The sequence below is a fragment of the Callorhinus ursinus genome, unplaced genomic scaffold, assembly GCF_003265705.2.
Source record: "Callorhinus ursinus isolate GAN/ISIS: 27379988/994484 unplaced genomic scaffold, GSC_fseal_2.0 scaffold16, whole genome shotgun sequence".
NCBI classification, from domain to species: domain Eukaryota; kingdom Metazoa; phylum Chordata; class Mammalia; order Carnivora; family Otariidae; genus Callorhinus; species Callorhinus ursinus.
The window spans coordinates 38,750,650-38,764,256 of NW_027397078.1; positions in this window are offsets into that span (position 1 = coordinate 38,750,650).

The following is a 13,607-nucleotide window of genomic DNA, read 5'->3' on the forward strand; positions in this document are numbered from 1 at the left end:
ACCAAGACGCCATGCCGGAGAGGCCTACACAGCAAGGAACCAGGGCAGCATTCAGCCGTCATCCAGCGAGAAACTGAAGCTTGCAGCCCAACAACCGGTGACGAGTTGAAGCCTGCCGACAACCACTTGCGCTTCGAAACAACCCTTGGCACTCCAGCCCTGAGGTTACAGCCCTCACAGACATGTTGATGGCAACCTGTGAGAAACCCCAAAGCCAAGGACCAGGTAAACCCTTCCCAGACAAGGTGAATCATACCTGAGTGTTGGGATCTTTAAAATTTTTTTAAAAGATTTATTTATTTATTTATTTATTTATTTATTTATTTATTTGGCGGGGTGGAGGTGGGGGGTAGAGAGGGAGGGGTAGAGGGAGAGACAATCTTAAGCAGATTCCCTGCTGAGCGTGGAAGCCAAAGTCCGACTTGAGGCTCGATCTCACGACCCTGAGATCATGATCTGAGCCGAAATCAAGAGTCGGGCACTTAACCTACTGAGCCACCCAGGCTCCCCGATGCATGTTGTTTTAATCACCACGATGTTTGGCAGTACTTTTCCACACAGTAACACACACCTAATACACTGGGCAACATACTGAGATGCCTCAGTACAAAAAATTTCAGAAAAGCTACAGTGGTCTGTTCAGAGCTTGTGTAAATTTGATACAGTAGGCACACTCGTCAACACACCCTCCTGCCAAAATAACAAAGACAAATGATGAAACAGTTAATTCTGTGAAAAAATACAATAGCGGTTTTGAAACAACAGTGAGGGGCATCGACAGATTATTAAGGGACTTCTAATAGGTAAAGAGGACTCCTACTAATGGGATCACATACATGAAGAAATAAAATGGAAAAAATGAGGATAAAACATGCGCTGCTTATGTTGGAGTTCTTCAGGGAACAGACAAGCCCAGATGCACATCCAGGAACTGGGAGGGGAGCCTACATGTGCTCAGTTTGTCTTCAGCTTAATTTTATCTATCTATCTATCTAGATATCTATCTATCTATCTATCTATCTTTTTTTTTAAAGATTTTATTTATTTATTTGAGAGAGAGAGAATGGGAGACAGAGAGCACGAGAGGGAAGAGGGTCAGAGGGAGAAGCAGACTCCCCGCCGAGCAGGGAGCCCGATGCGGGACTCGATCCCGGGACTCCAGGATCGTGACCTGAGCCGAAGGCAGTCGCTCAACCGACTGAGCCACCCAGGCGCCCCTACCTATCTATTTTTAAAAGTAGGCTCCATGTCCAGCACGGAGCCTAGTGTGGGCCTTGAACTCACAACCCCGAGATCAAGATCTGAACTGCGATCAATAGTCGGATGCTTGACCAACTGAGCCACCCAGGTGCCCCCTCAGCTTAATTTTAAACCCAGACACGGTGATGCTACAATTGACTTGTTTACTACCAAATATTCAGGTTACAAAGTATTTTTCAAGGACTGTATTTTAAACACTTCTCATTTAAAGGTACTGCTACCTCTCTCACAATGCATGCCAATAATTCTAAGAACCTGAAACACCTTCTATGAGACATTCGTCATACCCAGTGGTTCACTCCTGAGGGTGACGCTTTGAAAATATCAAGACCAAACTGAGAGACCAAAATGCAAACACATCAGCAATCTACAATCACCGAGAGTGAAAGTGATTTCCAAATCGCAAATATGGTGTCCTACGACTCACTATAATTGACGGCTGTGTGTGAAAGGGTGATTGTGCCCAAGAATGTCAAAGGTCCTGCTTTCCTATGTGCACAGCCGAGCTGTTTGGTTGCAAGTGTGTGAATATGCCTCAGTCTCCCTGTTTATGTCTTAGCTGCGGTCCTGTTTTCAGGATATAAACAAATCCTGGGCTCTGTCCAGCCTCCCATGGTGCTGATCATCACCAAGATGGCCACACTCGCTCACATCTCCCGTTTCCAAATACTGCTTGCCCTCCGTGTTCTGAGGTCACCTACTATGGACCCCTCTCAGCCACAGGAAAAGCATAATTGAGGCCTCATCTCTACCAAGACATATTCCACCTCACTTTAAGAAAAAAGAAATTGTCTCTGGCATTGGGAACTGGTGCATGGGACTCTGCTGGTCTGAGACGTGGAGAAGGAGGAGATTTAATATTCATCTAGGGTAAAATCATTTCTGAAATGGTTTGTGACTGTTGATTAGTCATTCCATGCTGACTGCTTCATGGGCTGGAATTTCCCCTCTCCGTTCTCACTTCTCTGTTCTTTCGACCAACCAGAGGCATCCCAAGCATGGATTCCAGGGCATTCCAAAGCTCTGAGCCAGCTTCTCCCTGGGCATGAAGATAGGCTTCTCGGGTTCACAATTTATCCATGCTTGAGTTCTAGAAAACTAAGACGACCACTGGCTAGAGGCTACATTTAAGGTTTTAAAGTTTCCTTTGGGAAAATGTAGGCAAATAACCCTACACACACATCTTTCCCATTCCCACAAGTAAAACACTGACTACATTCCAAAGTGATTTTCCCTTGGGCCAAGAACAAAATGTGAAACACAGAATGGGAAATGCTTCAACTTTAATACTGTGATCTTATTCCAAATCCCAACTCACAACAACTAAGAAATGTTGAATAGTACTATGTTTACAATATCTAACAAATGCCACTTTATGCCATCCACTCTGAATTACTTAGACGTTATAAAATATCTGTATTTAAATAATTTACTTGTTCACTAATTCCATTACATAGCTAATGCCTACAAGAAGATCTGAGACAAGTACAATGTGATTTGAATTTAAAATGTGACATAATTCTATTAATTGTACCACAGTCCCATACTAAAGAGAGTTGACCATGAAACTACATCTTATTTAAAAAAAAAAAAAAAACAACACTTAACTCCATTGTGTATATCTGTGAAATCTGTCTCTCATGTAAAAAAATTCATACTTGACAAAAGTGTCTTTCACGTTCACATGACTTTTTTAGTCTCTCAGTCTTTATACACAGTTTCCAGTAAGCTAAGTTTAAAAAAACATAAATAGTAGTTCTGTAGTTACAAAGAGGTCTATTATTAATATCAGAACTGGAATTTCTAACACCTTGGGCTGATCTGAAACATGCTAGTTGTACAGGGGCAGTACTTCTAAAATTATGATAAGCCGTGGTCATAAAAGCCAGAGGCTGCTGAGCCGCAGAAGGAATATGTTGAAAATAAATATAACCACGTTCATCAGAAGAAAAACTGTAAGAGATTTCATATAAATGTGACGAAGCCTGAAGATTCTATGAGCGCTTTTAAACACCCAGAAAACCTAAACAATTAAATGATGAAGAGTTTTTTTAAAAAAGAGACAGCAGAATATGTGGAGAGAGAAAGGTTGGGAAGAGAATAAAAGCAAATTATAAACAAAGAATGTGTGCTTCCTAATTTGTCTTGACGTCACTGGGGAGTCTCACGGCTGTCTTGTCAGACAAGGGTCTTTGTAGCATTGGCTTCAGGATCATGAGTCACCATCACAATGTGGTACGAGAGTATTAAAGAAAAATCCGAAAGAACAAGTCCCGTGAGAAATTCTATTTCCATTCAATATCAATCCCTTTTCTGCCTCTCTCCTCCTTTTGCTTTCCTAAATACGGAGCCAAGTTGATTCCCCACCATAGAACTCCCTTCGGTAATTTCTCAACGTGGGCAGCAAGAGACGAAAAGACAAAATGCAGATTCAGGGAAATTCGGGGACTCTGCAGCCCAGTCGGCACACATACAGACAGATGGCGGTAAAGACTATGAGCTTCCATCCATCTCTCGGAGAAAGAAGACTCCAGCAGAGCAGCCACATACACCCAAAACGTTAGAATCTGACACTTGCAACTATCACACATTTCGAATGACTGCCTTTTTTGTTTATCCCAAGGCCATAAAATAAGCACTTGTAATTCTCAGGTTGTAGGTCTGGCCAGTTTTGAAATCTTCTCCGTTTAGAAGTCTCTATTTTTATCACATTAGTGCAAGCCAGTTTGTAGCCTCGCGGCTGATGTGGTCTGACGCTGTCGTTGGCATGAGCTGAGTGGTGACAGATTCCTTCACGTCTGAGTATCTTCTCAGCCCCTGACAAGCTCCACTCTGTGCCAACTCACAGCATATGTGCTTATCCCACACTTTCCAAAGAAAGCGCTATTTCAGGATACCGCTTTTGCCTTATTGCAGCTCTTTATCTCCTCACCTGTGCATTCCCTTTGCTTTTGTTTCTGGAATGAAAATGTAAAAGGCAACCAACGACACGGCTGGCGTGAAGGAGAAAGCGGCGCGGATGTATAGTGCTCCCACAGTCGAGTAATTCCTCGAGAGATGCTGTGGCGGGCGTTGCTGAGAGACGGCCCGACCGCGAGAGTCCCTGCTCGGATGCCCAGGACCACAAACGTACGAGTTCGCAAGCCGTGCAAGGCAGAAGGGTTTCTGAAAGATGGAAGTAAGGTTACTGGATCATTCGATTTTGAGGTTAAGTAAAAGGTTTACCCCAGTAGATATCCAGTCCTGCCACAGGAGTCCTTTATAAGCAGGGCATCTTCTCAGCAGAAGGGGGAGTCACCGATATTCGAGCAGGAGAAGGCATCAGTGCATTGTGGCTGGCTTTGAAGACAGAGCGGGCCACATGTGGGGACAGCAGAGAGTGGTCCTTGCCCAACATCTAGCCATAAAGCAAGGACCTCCCTCCTACAAGGAGCTGGATTCTTCACACATGTGAATGACGCTGGAGACCAAGTCTCCTCCAGACCCTGAAGATCAGGGCCTACCCTTGCATGGCCCCGTGACTTCAGCTTTCCTAAGACCTTCAGCAGAGAATCCAGCAAGATGTTGCTGGATTTCTGACCTACAGAACCGTGAGCTAATAAACAGGTGGTGTGTAAAGTCCCCCCGATTTTGTGGTAATGAGTTACACTGTGATAGACAACTGATACCAGTGCCTTCCGTTAAAACTAAGGATCTGCCGTTCTGAGAGCAAGTGTCCACCTGGGGATTAATTTTCTAGCTTTCGCTTATAGTTAGAAGTCATACTGCCTCCACCATCCACACATTTCTCAAATGCATCCTTTTCTGATTTTCAGTCTGGGCTTTATTTACACTTCTGTAAGCCCCTCCCTCCCTCCCACTCCTCACCTGCAGTCTCTGCTCTGAGCGCCCTCTTATCCACCGCTAGACTCACTGTCCAGAAACACAGCTGTGACCACGCTATCTTGAGAGTTAAAAGCTATTCATGAATCATTGTTATATACTTTATTAACTATAAGTCCCTGCTGAGGGGACTCAAATTCTCCAAGACCTGTCTGCTGTCTACCTTTCCGGCATTACTTCCCTTCTCTTCACATCATGCCTTGTTGGCTCAGTCCAAACGGATACGTTCGCTCTTCTAGCACGTTCTGAGTTAGCTGTGCCTCTGCACAGGTATATAGTTGGAACACACGCCAAGATGGTGCCCGTTCTTTGCACGGAGTTCAGATGTGTCCTAGCGCGTGAAGGCCCGTTATGCAGCACAAGGGTCTTTTCCACACCTAGTTTCCATGGCACGAGAATGTGGCCCTTGGAAGTCTAGGCCTCACGAGCTAGCATGTCTTGTAGCCCTCCTGAGCTCGTAAAGGGCAAAATCTACATGGTATTTATCCTTTGTACTTCTTCGAGCACTTGGTTCATTGCCCCTTAGGTTGTTCAGAGACCCCAAAACGATGAATCTGTGCACACAGCATCTAAGGATGTGAGAGCCTCCTCAAAAGACACATATGCTGCGCATCTGAGTTTAAAAAAATGCCAGATGACAGGGCACCATGTGGCAAATGACCGGAGTTTTTGTTGTTGTGGTTCTTCTTTGTTCATTCGTTGACTTTTCAAAGAAAAAGGGTAAAGCAAGATTAGACTCAAGTGGCATACACATACCACACGCTAAGCGTGGCTACTTCCTAGTAGTGAGACGAAAGGGAATATAAAACACCTTGCTCTCATGCGGCACATAGCTCACACATGAAGTCTTCGCCGTTCTTTCGCAGATTAGGCCTATTTCTATTAGTGATTCCCAGTCTGCTTTAATGAGTCCTAGCTCACAAGGCCCAGCTGAAGCTCCCTCTGCTATTTTGCTCCAACTTCCAAAAATGTACTGTTCCTTTGCTCCAGGCATCCTTTGCTCCTTAATTTCCAATCTAATTTAGGCAAACAGTAGGGGCCAGATGGAGTAAGTCTGATGACTACAGGATGGATACAAACGGCAAAATCTAAGAGTCCTTACCCGGAAGGCACTTTCTTTGCTTTCAGTCAGAGAGAGAGAATACATAATTCTGCGGCCTTAAGTTCACTGGCAGACCCTCAACTTCCGTTCCCATCATTCCAGGAAAAAAGGGGAAACAAAACAACTGAGATTTAAAATAAAACTGCTGAAAAAGTAGGTGTCTGAGATGTGCATTCATATTTAGAAAATCAAAATATTTTTTTAAAGATTTTCATTTATTTATTGAGAGAGAGAATGAGAGAGAGAGCACATGAGAGGGGGGAGGGTCAGAGGGAGAAGCAGGCTCCCCGCCGAGCAGGGAGCCCGATGCGGGACTCGATCCCGGGACTCCGGGATCATGACCCGAGCCGAAGGCGGTCGCCTAACCCACTGAGCCACCCAGGCGCCCGAAAATCAAAATATTTTTGTTCAAATCCATACTTTATATTCTGTGCTTCCAGAAGTAAGGCTCTATTTTTATTTATGAAACTTATTTCCAGCAAAATAAGGTCAAGTTATATATGTGTAAATGTCATATGAAATGGAAACCTTTCATAGGAAAAGGCTACCATTAGTAACCGTTTGTTTTTGTTTGTGAATCAAATTTCAAAAAGGGCACATTTTATTTAGTGTTTCAAATGTTTCCTTATACTATGCTACAGTGGCAGGAGAAGGAAGGAACATTAGCACGGAAGGAATGTTACAGATGATATATGCAATCCCTTCCCTTCACGGGAGAAGAAAAACAAAGTTCATGGAATGTGGGCTCATTGTGCAAATTGTGTTCGGCACATCTCGGGTCTGAATCATCAAACTGCACTACACGTTTGGCAGTGTGGTCACAGAATTATGGTTTTGTTAAGTTTAGTGATGCACAAATAAACTCCTGGTATCTTCTGGTTCCACATTGCGGGTGGAGAACAATTAGAAGTCTTCCCTCCCTCCCTCCCAGATGCCCATGTAGAAAGAACAACAGCCACCACGAAGGAACACATAATTGGTAAGAAAAGTAGAAGAAAGTCAGCTCCGAACAAAAGATTCCAACAGGTTTCTGGACGGACTCTTCATGCAAGGAACTGAGCAGTGCAACCCACCTTCCAGAACGTGTGTCTGGTAACGTAAGGATCATCAGACTCAGAAAACAAGAAGTAGAGGCCAGAGGGTAGGAGAAGGAGCTGTGTAATGAAGACTGATGAGTAGGGAGATTTCCTAGGCAGTTTGTCAAGCTGCCTTCCTCAAGCCTGCACCAAACAAACACCACAGGGCTCCTGTCTTTCTAAGCCGAAAAGAGTGCCTGGAGAAAATGAATAACCAGACTGAGTTCTGATACCCCGCGGTAAAGAGCATCCTTATGTTATCATTCAGGAACCTTGTGATATGAAATGCAACCCTGAAAAGCTCCATCCAACAAAACCTTGCAAGTCTACAAACTGCTCATCTGGACTGAATACCTGGATGGCTTTCACATTCACTGGGGAAAAGTAATGGGACAATGGAATGATACAAAACCGCAGGAGAAGAAACTCCCACCAACCACTTGGTACAATCAACCCCACCTTCTGAAAACCCCAGGTCATAGGTCAGTAAGAAGTTAGGCAGGAGGTAAGGTAAAAAAACAAAAAACAAAAAACCCCGTGCATTAAAGATAAAACTGATCCCAAAGGAAAGCGATGATTTAGGGAAGAGAGTGTCACACGGACACAGACACACATACACACACTCTCTCTTTCTCTCTCTCTCTGACCTAGCCCTCAACAGCATTCAAATCATTTTGCATCCATTAACAAAAATTAGATTTATACGAAAAGGGAATCATGAGAAAGCCAGAAAGAATACTTGCAAATTAAAAATATAAGGATGGAAATAATTCACTGGAAGGATGGAAGACAAAGTAAGGAAACTCTTATACAGCTAAAATATAAATGCATAGAATTTGAGATATAAGTGATTTAGGTGTTCAATCAAGAGCTTGGATCATACCAGCACAGCTTATAAAAAGAGAAAACAAAAGGGAATAAATTGTTTCTAAGAATACAAAGTGAGAAATGCCTGGTTTTAGGTCAAAGGTGGTACGAATGAATGAGAACTCACAACCTTGTGAAATTTCAGAATGCCAAGAATTAGCTAAACCTCACAGAGAGGAGAATATCTAATCAGCATAGATTATCTACAAATTAATGAGATTAAGATTGGCTTTAGACATTTCACGTGTGAGTGTGGTTATGCAACATCAAGGACAATATCTCAAGAGTTCTCAGGAAAAATGATATGAACCTGGTCAAACTATTAATCAAGCCTCAAGAAGGAAAGCACAAACATAGTCAGGCTTCATAAAATTTATGTCCTACACAGTCTCCTTGATGACATAACCGGAAGATATATTTCAGGAAAATATAAAAAAGAGAATATCTGGGTTTCAAGCAATGGTTGAACTAGCCCAGGAGAGAAGAACGGAAGGGAGGGAGGGAGGGAAGGAGGGAGGGAAGGAGGGAGGGAAGGAAGAAGCAAGTAAGCAAGCAAGCAAAGCAACATCTGAGGAGCCACCCTGGAAGCCAACATCTCAAATGAGGGCTAAAAACTCATGAACCCTTAAGAAAAAACAACAACAACAACGCTGAAGAAACGGAAAGAAAAATGGAAGGCGTTCCATAAAAGTCGTAACAGGACTACAGAGGATGAGTAACTGAGTACATGCTTTAGAGAGCATATGTTTATTCTCATGGGGCATAAAGAGCGTGAGACAATCCCGAAGAGGGCCCACTGCCAAATGAGAGGGATATGTCAGGACGACCACGCTGCGAACCTGAACGGGACGACTGAGGACGAGAAAGGCATCCACGCCAGGGGCTAACGCCCAGCACCCTGTCGTGAGTGACGCTGGGCACGCCGCACGAGAACCCCAAGAAAGCAGTGTCCTCCGAGGCCCACATACTCTTCACGTGGCCACGGCAGGAGGAACGACTCCGCTAAGGGTGGGCATGCCGCCCGCGGTGCTCAAAGTATTTTCAGGAACCCACAAAAATGTACTGATTCAATATCAGAAGAAGAAAACCACATATTACGGTCCAAGGAGAGGTTTTCATTTGTTTTTTTTTTTTTTTCTTTCTCACATCTGCAAGTATGTACATGAATAAGTGGCTGAATAAATACATTTATAGGGCTGCTTGTAGAGGGTGTCTCCCTAAATGAGGACGAGGGCCACCCAGGTCCGGGGCTGCTGTGGCTATAGGTTTTGGGTATCTGTCATCTCGAGATGCCCTGCAAGTGGTCGATTCACAGGTTCCTTCGCGTTCTGTTTCTCCATGTTACTGTCCCTTTACTTTCAGCGTCACTGGGCACACTCACGACAACTAGCTGAAGGCAACAGAGACTAGATGCCCCTTTTTAGTGTTTGTGTTCAGACATATTATTAAACTGTTTTTGGCTTTTGAGTATTTATACATTCCTGGGTTGTTACAAAGCAGAAGGATGGCTTCTTAATATCACCAAAATTTCCCATCATGGCAGCTCCAAACCACATATTGGCCACTTCATAAGAAACAAAAATCAACCAGTTGACATGCTGAGTTCAAGCCAATACTGGGCCTTCTGCAACTGCACAGACACCTTTTATTAATTTAAAGTGGGGGGAGCCTGAAACATCTTCTCCAGACTATAGTGTGGGTCGCTCCTCAGGGAAAATGCCCATCTATGAGCGCCTTCGGACGCTACACTGCAACGCGCAAGGGTATTTCTAAAACGTACTGCAAAGTTCACTTCTACCTTATAGCTCAAACCGCTCTTGCTCATCGAAGAGAAGCGAGAGAGAGAGAAACAGGGATGGAATCTCATCCTACTTATGACTCAAGCCAGCAGTTTTAGCTCTGGATGCACATTCAAATCAACTTGAAAAAATGAGCCCTAAGAAACAGAGAGGCATTTCCCACAAACTTCCTACCCTGTCCCCACGGAGTTAGAACCTACACTAGCATTTCGACAAACAAGTCTCCTGTTGGCCTGACTGTGCAACAGGACAGAGGGGGGAAAAAAAAATGACTTCGAGCAACAAAGCTACTGACGCCGTACCCACATGATATCTTGTCCAACGAACATAAAGATTTGCCGGCCATGAACCAACGTACCTAGAACGCTAGTATTGACCTATCCCTTCTTACGTCTTCCAGCTGAAGGCTGGCCCCAGCGTTCAATGTCTTGCCTTTAACATGCCCCAGGCTCCATAAATGTCACAGATATTACTAAATCCATCTCTAAAATCTATCTTTACAATTGACTCATTATCACATAATGGCCATATTGGGCCTATTTACAAATTGTAAGCTTGGACCCAACCGTAAAGCTGAAATGAGGCATACAAATCAACGTTGTCAAAAATGAATTGTATTATAATGGTTTAAAAATATCTCATTCGGTTAAAAACTCATGAAACTGAATCTGTTTTGTTCCAATTTTAGTATATGTGCTGCCGAAGCGAGCACGAAATTGAATCTGTTTTGAACTCGTCTCCCAAATCAGTCGGCCATTCTCTTTAATCAACACAGTTCAACGAGCACCACAAATCAGTGAAGTTGATTTCCAAACAGAAGACCTTGTAAAAACATGGCTCAACCCATTTTCTTCCCCCCAATTTTAGTCTGTATCTCCTCCAAAGCCTTTACTATTTTCTGGATTTTAGAACACTGTTCTCCATGTAAAATTACCTTTATACTGCCGCGTTTTACAGAAGTTCCAGTGCATGTTGCTGATTTCATGGGGTGACTTTCCCCTCTCTCTCTCTCTCATCATTGGCATAGTTTCAGATTATCTGGATTTTTAAACATCTGAATAGCTCTAAAGATTTAATGGTAATGCATTCTGGTCAAACGGTCTTATCTGAGGATTTCCAGAGTTGATTCTTTGGAAATTTACCAATCTTAATTCTATTAATCTTAGCTGTCTGAGACCCACCTTTATGCACTGTGCAAAGAAAGAGCGATGGATACAGAGATCATAAGGTTTGGCAACATTGTTCATAATATTCAAGTTATAAATCTTCCTTTGCAATTTCTGTGGCGTTTTATTTCCCTTCACTTTGTTTCCAATTTGTATTTAATTCTTTTACAGGATGACAGTAATATGTATCCACCCAAAAGGCATTGCCAAAAAAAGAAAAATGACTGTTTTCGTGAGCATCCTGAGGCAGAGTATTTTTTTCTTATTGCAAGTTGACACCATAAACAGTTGTGTACTTTTACACATTTAAGGAGAACGGAGGATACGTAATTATTCATTTGATTGCTGACTTGAGTTTTCTGCTTTATAGTACTACAAAGTACTAAAGTCTGTATGTTCTCAAAACAAAATAACTCCGTGAAAAGGGCACACTGCATTAGCTGTATTAAAATGCAAAACAGTTCCAGTGGACCATGAAAAGGATCACAAATTACACTTTTAGAAAAGTAAAATCAGTACCTGTTTATGTGTGTCCCTGCACTCTGGATGCATCTCTAAATATATAAACCTATTTTTCCTTACATTCCCACAGGAAAATAAATCAAGAGTGAGCCACAAAGAAAACTAATTACAATGCTAACCATTATATTTTCTGCACATAGACATTGTTTGAGTCACCGGCGGCTAATGTGGAAGCCATTCTTAGACTGCTCTGAGAAGCAGACATATGGCTGTGACCACACCATGTGAAAACATGAGCCCGTGTGTTCAAAGCCGTGCCTATATAAAAGAGAGGAAAAAGTGGTTAAAAGTGTCAAGAGCATGGATGACGACCATGATGAGCATGATCAGCATGGATGATTTTCCGATTCTGCTCTTTTTCTCTTTTTCATTATCATGGGGGACTTTTAATGAAAAAAAAATTTTGTTTTTTCAAAAGCATGAGGTTTTAGGACGTGGAGGAGACGGGACAGACAGAGGACAGAGGCTTTCCAGGGCAGTGAATCTACTCTGTGTGACACTAGGATGGTGGATACACGTCATCAGATGTCGGGTCAATGGAGGTACCTCTTTAGTAAAACATGTGCTGTTCTGGTAAGAGATGTTGTAATGGAGAAGGCCGTCCACATGTGAGGGAGCAGAAGCCATACGAGAAAGCTCTGTACCACCCTCCCCGTTTTGTTATAAACCTAAAGCTGCCCTAAAAAAGTTTTAAAAAATCACCAGGAATGGTGGCTCTAAGTTCAAAGAGCATGTAGTCCCACGTAGTACGTCGGCATCATCTACTGTTCTTGTTAACTGCTGACACGGGTTCACAAACCTGAGCCGGGGCTCTTGAAGCAGCCACGGTTGATTTCAAAACCTCAGAATGCAGGAAACTACGATGCCCCCCAGCATTACAGCCTCTCCAGCTCTCTTCAAATGCAAGAGGAGAATCCCCAAATCTCTTCTTAGATGCTCTGGGCTTTCAATGCCTTTTTTTTTTTTTTTTTTTTGCGGGGGCGGGGGGGATTTCTCAATGCCTAGGATCCAATATTCTATGCTCACATGTTTAGAGAAACGGTATGTCAGCTGGGGATTCTCGTGGGCCATTTAAGTCTGATAACCATTCATTACAATATTGTCTGGTGCTTTAATCAATTCACAGGATGGATAGTATCTTTATCCATTACTTTGTTCTACAACATAATAACTACTCGATTCATTTAAGAAGGACAAAACCAGAGAAAATTAGAAAATCAGAGCCAAGTTAAGGTATAAATGTAGGCCCAATATATATATACCACCTATGTTAAAGAGAGATGTACCCCAGGCAGATGGTGGGAAAGGAAAATATCATAAAACTCTGGAGAAGGAGATTTCAAGACCCATGAGGAAAATATTAAAACATCATTAATTGGGCACTTGCCATATCTTACCACTGGATGGAATATTTTATTTGTAAACAATCTTAACAACATTCCTATTAGATATGTGTGTCTACACTCATTTCCTAACAAGAAAACTGAAGTTCCAAAGTCTCGGTACTTGCTGAGGTCCTACGACTGTACAGGGATGAGATGGAATTCACCCAAAGGCCTCTCCTGACCTCTCAGTTTTGTGTCTTTATCACGATGTTTTTATTCATTCTCAAAACATTAATCCCAACAACTCCTTCTCAAATCTTCACCAAAGGGAAACCGTTTTAACCAATCTGAAGTTATGTGCTGGGAAATACACGTAGCAGTAAAAACTGGGAAGTGCCCACCAAAAGAGATTAGTAGACAAGGCTTTGGCATTTTGATCAAAAGACAACCATTAACTTAACAATTTATAATTCTTTTTTTTAAATTTTTTTATTGTTATGTTAATCACCATATATTACATCATTAGTTTTTGGTGCAGTGTTCCATGATTCATTGTTTGTGCATAACACCCAGTGCTCCATGCAGAACGTGCCCTCCTCAATACCCAT